At 36.8% G+C, this 12,025-nt stretch overlaps 1 long non-coding RNA gene across 2 annotated transcripts; it reads right to left on the bottom strand.

Annotated features, from left to right (window-relative positions):
• Positions 1 to 9,801: 9,801 nt before the first annotated feature.
• LOC117417811 (uncharacterized) lies at positions 9,802 to 11,704 on the bottom strand. 2 transcript variants are annotated; one of them, XR_004546764.2, is made up of 4 exons: positions 11,513 to 11,704; positions 10,968 to 11,119; positions 10,796 to 10,861; positions 9,802 to 10,279 (listed from the first exon to the last, which is right to left on the bottom strand). It is a non-coding gene; the product is annotated as an uncharacterized LOC117417811 (long non-coding RNA). The 2 variants fall into 2 exon arrangements; XR_009306779.1 differs by having other exon boundaries at positions 10,796 to 11,119.
• Between the last annotated feature and the right edge of the window lie 321 nt (positions 11,705 to 12,025).

Here is a 12,025-nt window from a genome sequence, read left to right on the forward strand (position 1 = left end):
GTGTGTTTGCGAGTTGGTTAATCTAATAAGAGTTATTCAATTTAAACTGTATCCTGTATTGCAGACTGGAGACAACATTAACATAATTATCTAGTATGCACCATCATGGTGTCACACAGACTTCAATTTGGCAATATTTCTCAAGTGATAGAAAGCTGTTCTGATAGCAGAACGAAGACACTCTTTAATAACATATAATATAACCCAAACTATAAGATTCACCATATTGACAGAATGCAAAGTTAATATGGAGGAATGCAATTATATGAATAAATAGCAAGGTGTTATTAAAGACACAGTGTTTAGTAATGAAATAATATAGACATTCTGAAGCGTGTGCCAAAAGTAAAATTGAAACAGCGTTGTCATTTTGTTAACAACTACCATTTAGCATTAAAACACAAATAATGTGAACCTATTCTGTGATTTAAATTTAACAATGCTGTCACAAAAAATACCATGGCGGGCCTCTCTGTTTATCGCAGAAAACACGCTTCTGTTTGTTTTGATCTCTCTTAGCTTGCTAAAGTGGCAGACTTCCTAATTAGGTTATATAGCCTGCAGTCATATTTTTGAGAATTTTTCTGCTCTTTTCAATGTTCAGTGAAACACCAATTAGCACTGGAAGCTTCATGAACATCATATAATGAGAACACTCCTGGTGGAAAGGAAATTCAAGGACTTTGCAACGAGGGGCTTGTTTTACTTTTCTTTCTGCTCAAGCTAGCTGGCTCTGAAAAATGAAAAAAAAAATGTAAAAAAATAAAACACTGTCTCAAAACATATTTAAATAGTATAATATGTAAAGAACAACTTTTGGGGAATTAAACCATCTTTGAAATTGCATTGAACAAACATTACATTATTTCTGACAACATCCTACTTAACAATTAACCTGACAAGATCTTAAATAATTACTGACTTGCGAAAATATGTGTTTGCTTTGGTCTTACATTAATTGGCATGTTCTGCAGAAAACATCCTGGCAAATGAACAATTTGATTTGGAAAGTTATTGTCTTTTCAAAAACAAAACTTTCAACAAAGTGTCAATAAAACTATGGCAGATCTTAGAAACCTCAAAGGGGAATGATAAGCCTATAGATGCTACTTTACCATTTCCATGTAATTCATGCTTTTATGACATAACAGGTTTATTCATCTATAGTCTTTGATCCATGTCCATGTTGTTTATTGTAAGTACACAGTTTGTGACAAAATGAATAGAATCCATATAGAGGAATTAAATCGTCACCCTTGCTCTGTTCTTGAGACATTTCTTCTGTGGTTGTCCATGAACAACCAAAGTATGGACAGTACATTGACAAGTATAATGGTATCCCCATCACAAAATCATCACCTCGACTGGCATTAAATGGCTCTTTTGTTGGGGTTCTCTATGAGGAGGCTGGACTAGCTCTGCTTCATGGGTACAGTACAGAGGCTGTATAGTCCCCAATGTTGTCAATACCTAACTGTTAATCAGCAATGTATGAAACAAAACCTTCCTGTAGGTGGGAAAGCAATAAAAACTCTCAGATCTGGAGAAGAAACATCTGGTGACTGCGCAAGGCGTTAACTGCATTGCCTAATACAGTCTGACTGTTTTACAGCAGTGTACGAAAATCAGTATTAAAATAACGTGATACCCGGGCGCCTTTCCAGAACTTACAATCTGGTTCCAATAAATCCTGAACACTGATTGTAGGTGAAGCTGCCTTCCTGATTTGCCTTGAGCTAATAGGTTCTCACATACTGAGGTTCCACAGCTATATCTAATACTTATTGGAGTCATGGACACACTGTTTTCATTACTCCAACACTTCTGCTCTATATATGACCTTCCATAATTTGAAGTAGATGCTGTGAATACTGTAGATCCAGATTTTCTTAACATCATAAACAGGTCAGATGGGAACAATAGTCCACTCCCTCAGCACCCCTCAGGTTCATTGTTCAGCAGTTTTGTGTGATGATCCTGTAGGAGGAAGCACTTCTGTTTATGAATCAAATGGTTCTGGGTTTAAATCATCCCTTTAAAAACTGCATTATAGCAGTTTACCAGGTGTACCACAGTAAAAGCAATGTGGGCTACAGTAAAGGCTGTATGATGCAATGATGGTATAAGCTTCTCAAAATGTTCATTATAGGTTAAGTGTGCCGCATATGTCCATCACTGGTTAGATGGCCATTTTGGAAAACTGTTATAGCCTTTGTAGCACCTGCATAACATATACACACACTGTATTATATGGAATTGTGTACTTCATTCTGCAAAGAATAACATGCAGCAGATATATCAACATACATATGGCAGTATATTTATATACTGCTCTATGCTGGTATCGCTACAGAGAAATGCTTTTAAAAAAGTATTTCACTTGATGAAGATTATTGACAGAAGGAACAGTTGTGCTGTGTCTGTGTTCTTTCATGTTTTCACTATTTAATTGTATTCAGTTAGAAGAGTCATTATCTTGTTTTTGCCATTGATTGAAACAACTGTATCTCCTTCTGAGGCTTCTATCACTCAGAGCTGACTAAATGAAAATTCAGAGTTGAAGAACATGCACAAATGATCTTCATCCCCTCAGGGGTGCCCCAGGGACACCCTCCACTTTTAAATCGAAAGACATGGCATCAATATCAGCATCTGTGATTTACTGAACCCCCCCACACACACACACACCACCACCACCAGATTTAATGTGCAAAAGTGCATCATGTATAAGGTCTGAATCACAGTTGTGTCCCATTTTTATTAGTATTTATTACCACACAATGAACCTGTAAAAGATACAGTAAACAATTATTCAATTTAGATTTCGTAACTATTGATTTTCTTTTGGACCAAATGTGGTGATATCTATACTGTACTGTACTGTACTGTGTTGGTCCTAATCGAATAAAGAAATAAAATAAATCTATGAGAAACAGAGAAATCAACATTGTTTTGCAATACTATTGTATTGTTAATACAGAAAAAAAGAATAACAGCAAAAAGCAAAGTATGTGCAAACAATATCAACAAAAAAAGAAAACAAATTATTGGATGAATAAATAACTAAGAAAACCGGTGAGGACTTGTATTATCAGATCCCCACTCCCTTGTTAATCCACCCATCAAAATTCAGACAAATGGAGAAAGTTGACACAGGTCGGGTCTTTCCTCGGGAACAGGAACAATGGAGAAGGGAATATGTGGAGCCTCTGGATCTCTGGTGTTGAGAGTTGAGCTCCTGGCTCTCTACTAAGGGTAGCCAGGGTCACTGTCTTCCGCCACGGGGGCTGACCTCCAGGGGAGAGGAATCGTCTGCACCACCTCTGCTAATCTGCAGCCTGATTAGGAGCAGTGCTGGGAGGTTGTGCCCAGAGGAAGCCTAGGGCCACTCCAGCCCTCCTGATCTCAGATTGAGTTGCCATGTCTGGCAGTGAGCAGGATGGATCATATTGCACTGGGACATAAAAGAGACCTAAATTTAGGCGGACCAAATTTAAAAAAAAATAATAATAATTAAAATATGTTGCTAAATAAAATTTAAAAAATCTCAAAGGTTAAGGTTTCTGATGCAAAGCTTGCATTCCAACTGTATGAAATCCCAGTGGGGGCTGTAATTCCAGTCCAAATGGATCATGTGGATTGAAGCTGGCAGTCATCAGCTCTGCACCTGGGCGATTCCATATCCCTTTAGTAAGAGACTGGCCCCATGGTGTGGAATATAGAGAAGGCTCACCGGCTCCCAGGAACTTTGTTTGGCAATGTTGCAGAAATCCTAACACAGAAACGAGGCTAATGCCCTTTTGAAATATTCATTTGCACACACATTTTCAATGCAGGATTTCAGTAGCTTTTGAATTGTTTTGACCACTCCACCTTAATTTAAAGTTCTTAAGGTTAAACAATTAGGATTTATTTGGATTGCATTAATACTCAACTATGTCATTACTCTAAAATACAATGCCAGATTAATTTAATTTAGCCTGGGATTTAGCAACTTTTAACTTTATTTTTTTTAATCAATTATTATAAAACAATAATATAAGTAAGTTACTTAAATGTTTTTAGTCGACTTGAAGTGCAGATACTACTGTAATAAACATGCATTGATTCTAACCTCTTTTTTCAGTCCCCTGAAACTGCTGTCTTGCTAAATTCTGCAGTTGTGATTCAAACGTTTATCATGCAAAGGCACAGCTGGCGCATTAGTCAAAATAAACAAATGCTATTACATTTCAGAGCTGGGGACTGCACTGCAGGACTGGGCCACTTCACATGGGGAAATCTGTCTGCTTGCTGGCCTCTGCTCTGTCCAGCTAACATGCTCATATTGAATAATGGATCCTTAATTCAGATGTGGATTGTACACCTCTGCTGTATCTAGATTAAAATATACATAAGAGGCTCATTTTACTACTTAGACTGATGTTTATAAAAGAGCTATTGCCAGCAGAAGTCTTTGGCTATTGCAGGGTTGTTTTTTTTTTTTTTTTTTTTTCTGAAAATAAGCCTTGTACTAACACACATCCCAAAAGCCATCTTCAACTGGCAGATATTCAACACAGTTGTTGGTCTTGGTTTAAAAAAGAACCCTAGTATTAACCTGTGTTACTCTGCTCAAACCCTGCTGAAGACGAGGGATGAGCCACACTTGTATTGCATACGACCTTGCTCCAGAAACTGTAGATAACACGGATTCCCATAAACCGGCCTGCCCCAAAACCCCTGATGGGTTCTAAAGATGTCAGTGTTCATTCTTCATTTAGCATAGTCAGGATTGCTAGTGCAGCTTATCCTTTCGTCTGCATTTCTGCCCTATAATAAAGCATGAAATTGTGTCGTACCTTTTTATTTGAAATTCTACAAATGCTATGTCTCAAGTAATCCTTCGTGGACCTGCTCTAATAGAAATGGCTTGTAAAATATCTCTCTTGATACTGATATATATATGTATATATATATATATATATTAATATTCTTTCCAAATTGCCTTGTGAAAGGGAGGCAGATGCCTTCTTAATATCTTATTATTGTCAAGTGTCATCTCCTCTCAGCAACACCTGTTCTGCAGCAATCTGCTTGTTTACAGTTAATTTAGAGGTGATCATTTACAGCAACCGTTCTTTTATTCCAATTCTTTTTTTTTTGTTTTGCAGAAGGGGGAAACACATTTTCTTCATTCTTTTTTTCCCCAGTTGTTGATAATATTATTTATTATTTATTATTTATTTCTTAGAAGACGCCCTTATCCAGGGCGACTAACAATTGTTACAAGATATCACATTATTTTTTACATACAATTACATTATTTTTACATACAATTACCCATTTATACAGTTGGGTTTTTACTGGAGCAATCTAGGTAAAGTACCTTACTCAAGGGTACAGCAGCAGTGTCCCCCCCTGGGATTCAACCCACAACCCTCCGGTCAAGAGTCCAGAGCCCTAATCACTACTCCACACTGCTGCCCCACTAATATTGCAGAAAAGGGGGAATGAGAAGGGGGTGGGGGGTGGGTTCACCTGTGATTTTTGCTTGACAGCTTCACCATGCACATCAGGTTCTGCCAAATGCTCTGCCATTAATTTATGATTTAAAGTAATTAACTTTTGCTGATTAAAGTAATTATTTCAAGTGCTTTGCACTCAGGCCCAAATGCTGTGCGGTGCTGCTCTCCGCTGTACGAGCGAACAGCATGCCAAGTGCTTTAAAGCTGCACCGGGGATCTTGCAGCGGCTTCTGCCAGTCTAACAAATCTGCTATCGTTTATGGCTGACTTGCACTAACTGCTCATTTTAATGCCGACTCCTGGCAGTGCCCAGGAGCAGCCTACGCTACCTTCCCTCGTAGTAAACAAGGCAGGCCCTCAGAAAAGATGTCACACGGCTGTCGACAGCTGCAAAACTGTTTCACCCCGATCTCGCCTGTGGCTTTTTCTCAGGTTTCTATAGTACACATTACAGATCCAGTCCATGCCAAAATGACTGCTAGAAGGCATCACTTCAGGCAGGAGCCTGGTGGAGACTTGGTTAGCTTTTTGTGGTGTTACCTTGATCTTTCTCCAGAGTGGGATGCTGTCAATATGCTTGTGAGTGACAGTTTTCAGAACTCTCATGTGCTATGAGCTCAAGCATTTCCAGTAACTTTTTTAAAATTAATATCAACATTTTAAATCTGATTTTAATATTACTCCGTAGGCATATTAAACCTGCCAGAGCTAAAATTCCTTCTAGCTCCAGGTTATTATAATTGTTGTAGATATGGATTGCATTCTCAATGCCTCCTAATTTAAATTTAAAGACAAAGAAATTCTGTTTAGAACAAGGAAATTGGGTCACATTTTATATGATCTGGGCAATAATTAAAAAAGATAATTATCACTTTTTTGTTTCTTTCTCAGCTGTTAATATTGGTTAGGTTAAAGTTAGGGTTGAGACAAGTTTTAGGGTAATAAAACAAAATAACTTTTTTTTTTATTATTATTAAATTAAATATCTTATAACAACCATTATTACTGGTAAATATTTCCATTTCATATTTCAAGTGCCATTAACAAGGAATGGCAGTTTATTATAATTTTATTACAAAGTAATTATACAGGTTCTTATTAGACTATTATTATTTGTATTATTATTATAGTTAATTATAGTCTAATGTTCTTTTAACAACCTTTATAACATATTTATTAACACTGTGCAATTTATTTTATAGGAGGTGAATAAATATATTATACATTTAGATTCATTTAGCCATGTGCATGCTAGAGGAACATGATGCACAATTAACTGATAGAACAACAGTGGCATTTGTCCAGGTTTTGCCTCCAGCCTCATCATGGACACAATCATTCATGGAGTGGTGAAAAGAGGGACCCATTTGGGCCAATCAATACACACCTGGTAACAAAGGGTATAGAGCACACAATGTTACAAGCTATTTATCCAAATCTCATCTCAGTTATGTATGGATATCATCACTTAACAAGACCCTTTCAGTGGTGAGATGAAAAGTGGAGCCTCTCACAACATTGTTAAAGATGTTCTTTCTTTCTTTCTCAAATTGTTTCATTGTGTGGGCTAATCTTATAAAAATGTTTTCTAAAAATGTATATTTTATACCACCATCTGAGATTAAAACTAATTAAATAACCATCATCAAGCACAAATAATTTGCTTGAACAAAAAGACAACATATGTATATCAAATGTGATCTGTTGACTGTAAGATACAGTAGTTGCATGAGTTAACAGTTATGTGGATTAAACATTACCACTACCCCATATTCTTCTATACTCAGTTTATTCAGATAATAGCAGCAGATTTTTCACTGCCAAACACAGCAGGGAAGCAATTTCCCGTATTTGTCCTTTTTTAAACTGCTATGCCACAGTTCCTAACAAAAGAATAACCAGGTTTGTGTGCATTTGTTTAAATTCGTTTTTGCAAAAGCAGGATATAGAGAGCACAAAATTGGCCTTACAGGCCTAGGTGACCTGACGGCCCTAGAGAGCGCGCTGGGTTTAAGTTTCTCCATTCTGTGGAGGCAGATTTTGCGCTAACTGAAAATAATAAATAATGAGCCCATTTTGCACTTGACTGGGGCCTGCAGTCTACTGGAGATATTAGAGGCAATTTGCAGCCAACGTGCAGGTCTGTTCCATCTAAAATATTATCAATGAGCTTGTCAGCCAGAGCCCTAACCTCCTTTTGTTATTTTCAGCTGCACTCTCCTCAGGTGCTTCTCTCCATACCCTCAGCCCCCGAAGACTAGCAACAGGATGTTATACACCTGTTTTGCTTAAGGCTGGGACTTGGAGCCCTGCGCGCCGGTGTGTCGGCACTGGCTCACTAGCTGCCTTGCTCAACGTATATGTCAGGATGTCAGATGATCGTTGTTGTATCTGCAGCTGTTGCATAAGAACAGTGCCAGGGGCGCGTGTTTCCTGCGGTGAGCTTTAATTTGCTCTCTACTTTCCCTGAAGAGCTCCCATCCCATCACCTTGCTGATGCTGCTGCAGATGTAGCGAGGCACAGTCCTCGTGCAGCTGAGACTCAGCCGAGTGTGTACGTGTGTTAGGAGCAGTGGGTGGATGGGAGGGGGTCTAGGACAAAACTTTAACTGTCCCTGAGAGGCAGTAGGTAGGCAGGATGGGGTTGGGGGGGGCTATCGTTTAACCTTGTGACCCCACAATGTGAGAGCCATGCTGGTTAAACTAGAGCCATGCTGGTTAAACTGCGGTTGGACATCTTAAAAAAAAAAAAGAAGAATGGACTACACATTGTGGCTTGCATAGTTGTTTTTTTTGTAATTTAACCTTGTCTCCCTCCCTCCTGTTCTGCTGAATTTTAAAATATCTAAATCAGCAGTGGCTGATCTGTGGTAAGACTTTTTACAGGGCTAGTGCTCTCTCTCTCTCTCTCTCTCTCTCTCTCTCTCTCTCTCTCTCTCTCTCTCGTCATAAGACAAGAAAACTTTAAGTGCCACCTTATCAGTATACAAAAACAGGTTTTGGAAAAGCGTTCAGATGATTGTCTTTTCCCATCTCCTGCAAAAATGGAGCATTGGTTCTGGTTAGTATTTGAAAGATTAGTATCAGGTGCTGCAGGAAATGGTGCTGGTAGTTAAGTAGGGGCCACTTCCTTTATGAGCAGATCTCAACCAATATCCTGGCATGGTGACAGGAGGCACTGTGTCGTGGGATGAGAATTTAAACCAGTTTCCTGTATAATTCAAATCAGTTTTCTTTCGAAAAACAAGATGCTACATCTAAACACCTGAAACAAAACAAATTACCAGACTGAAGCCATAACCAACCCCAGTGCTACTTTTTGCTTTGTGTCGTTGGTGCTGTATACAAGAATAAAGGTAGCTGTGTGCAATAAAGTTGTTCTTGTACTGTATATGTCAACTTAACAACAGTTTACTATTTATGCTATAGTTGTATAAATGAGGTAAAATCTTAGCTAGTAATGAATTAAGAATTCATTCTACAGCAAGGAGTCGACGAATGACAGACCCTATGCACAAAAGTAATTACATTGTGGCTTTTTATGACCTAAATCAAAAGCAAGTGTTGGCATTTCCTTTCCGTAATCATACATACAAAATGTACTTACTGGTAAGCATTTAAGATACTGCAAAAGGTCACTTATTCTCAGTGGTATTTAACTCAAAACTCACTACAGGAGGCATTTTGTGAAAATGTCTTCCATGCATCAAATCAATAATGTGTGTTGTGAACACAGTGTGTAGTTAAATAGCCTTATCTTTAGATCTTTAGCAACTGAAAGCAGAACTCTGTGGAGCAACACTGTATGCATCAGGAGAATAAAATACCTTGCTCTCCATTTGAAAGGGGTACTTCAGTCAAGCTATCAAATTAAAAACTCAGACAGTATAGTGAAGAGTATTGGAACCACTATGCTTTGTGGTATTTTTTTATTTTATTGGAATAACAATGCTACGCCTAAAAGATCTACATTGTGACTCACACACACACACACACACACACACACACACACACACACACACACACACACACACACACACACACACACACACACACCAAAATACAACCCCAGTAGCAACTATAAGCCTGCATCAGTGTTAACCAAAAAAGAGAGTCTTTTTGGAACTAACAGCTGTTTTCTGTTCTTATACTTTATTCCATTCTTGCAAAATACTTATTTGTTTTATAAATGTGTTATTTTCAGCATAGCTTGGCACTCTCCTGCAAAGCAATTACTGTACTGCAGTGAAAAATAAAGAACATTATTTATTTATTTATTTATTTATTAGCTGACATCCTTATCCAGAGCGACAATTGTTACAAAATATCACAATACAAAGTATCACATTATAAAATATTGATTACAAGTTATCGCATTATAAAATATCACATTACAGAATATATGGATATTTTTTGAGCTTTTAGTGGTAAAAGGTATAGTACGTGTAGAATTACTGCACAATTGTTGCACTAAAAGTCACAGCTGTACCACTAGATTATTATTCAGTGAATTTGGATCTCAGTAAAATGTGAACATGAGGGCTGTGGCACACATGCCTTTTTGCAGCAAAGCCCAAGCTTTTCACATCGATGCACAACTTAATTGAGAATCATTAAATGGCTGTACTAAAACTAACAACGCAGTGACTGTGCTTATAGAGACACTCTCTTTCACTGTGTAAAGAAACAATGAACGATTGAAGTATGAATACACTGCTGGCACTTCATAAGCAGCAGCACCTGTTCTTGATGCATCCACTAAGGTGAGCTTTCTACAGAAGAAAGAAAGAGCAACAATTATAAACTGCAGCGTCAGTGTGTGACAACTGGAATGCAGACAGTAATACATTATTATTATTATTAATATTAATAATAATAATAATAATAATAATAATAATAATAATAATAATAATAATAATAAGACACACACACATACATCCACTGTTTTTCTTCTTGCTCTAATAGTACACTACTATTACAGGCAATAAAGCTATGTAATCACTTTAGTGGTGTGCCATAGTCATTATTAATAATTCGTAATTGTAATATATACTAATTGAAGCTAATTGAATAACAATGTAATTTATAATAAGACATTTTATCTTGTACTATTGTAACAATCCCCACTTTCTCAATAGAAATGAATGATTTGCTCATCCTAATTTTACAATACCCACAATACGTGCCTCCTTTTTCTCACAAACAAACATTCAAAGGTGAGTAAAACAAAGCAAAGCAAACTTGCAAGCCACCATTTTTCAACCCTACTAAAGAGATTCAATTTTCACCTTTCTCGTGTCTTGTTCAGTTGTATGCGTTTCCCACACTGAGACAGCTGCCTTTGATGTTTGCAACTAATACACAAGGATAAGAAATGTAGTTTGCAGGGAATTGACACATAAAGCAGAGCAAAGCACCATTACTCAACAATCCTGGGTCTGCATAATTAGAGTACCTTACCGCTCCACAGACAGCAGTTTGGTTGAATTATCCAGCTCCAAGGTGTGTGTTGTTTGACAGGTTTACAAGCCGCGCAGAACATTTCCATACTGTCTCTGCTGTGACGCACAAGGGAAGAGGCTTTGATGAAAACATTACCGAGAACTTTTTTTCTGAAACAACAAATAACAAATGAGAAGAGCTGACAATGTACAGAGTCAAGCTGAGCAAATTACTGGTCATGTACACATTGTACACATAATGCACTAGCTGTATTCCATACATTTATACTGTACTGTACTTTGACAAGCTTATAATTTATTCTGCAATGATAATTCACACTGATCAAAAATATTACAATACATAGTTAAAAAAAAAAAAAAAATGACAATGTTAATCTATATTGCAAAATACTGTACAGTAAGAGATCCAAGCAAGTCAAAGGGGGTTATAGTGAATTATTTTTCAAAATTGTGTTTGAAATTATACAGGGTATAAAATGCTAAACATGCTACACTTATTGAATACACACAGCATATACAATACGTTATATCTTAAATAAATACCGGTAGGTAAGGCTGATAAACAAAGCATATTCATTTGCTTCATTGTCATTTATCTTCATAAGCATTTTCTTGAAATACTGGAAAATACAGAAGATCCATCTTAGCTGTGTTTCAATCTTACAAGAAAAAAGAAGATCAAACATAAAGGCACATTATGGCAGGGCAAGCTTTCATGTTAATTAAATACAACACACTCCAGTATCATAGCAATCACAAAGGGAGGAGTTAGGCTGACTTTCCTCTTTAATTCCTTTAATTAATTCATTTAACAATATGTACATCGCTCCTAATAATAATAATAATAATAATAATAATAATAATAATAATAATAATAATAATAATAATAATAATAATAATAATAATAAATACACATGTAAAAAAAACTCTTTTAACCCAAAAATATGCTGGCATACCTAAACAGGTGTTATGGGACACATTGTGCTAATTAAACTCATTAGGGTAAATTGAATAATCTATTAAGATATTTTAAAGGCACATTTCAGGATACAAAGC

This window comes from Acipenser ruthenus, chromosome 13 (assembly GCF_902713425.1).
Source record: "Acipenser ruthenus chromosome 13, fAciRut3.2 maternal haplotype, whole genome shotgun sequence".
Classification (NCBI taxonomy): Eukaryota; Metazoa; Chordata; class Actinopteri; order Acipenseriformes; family Acipenseridae; genus Acipenser; species Acipenser ruthenus.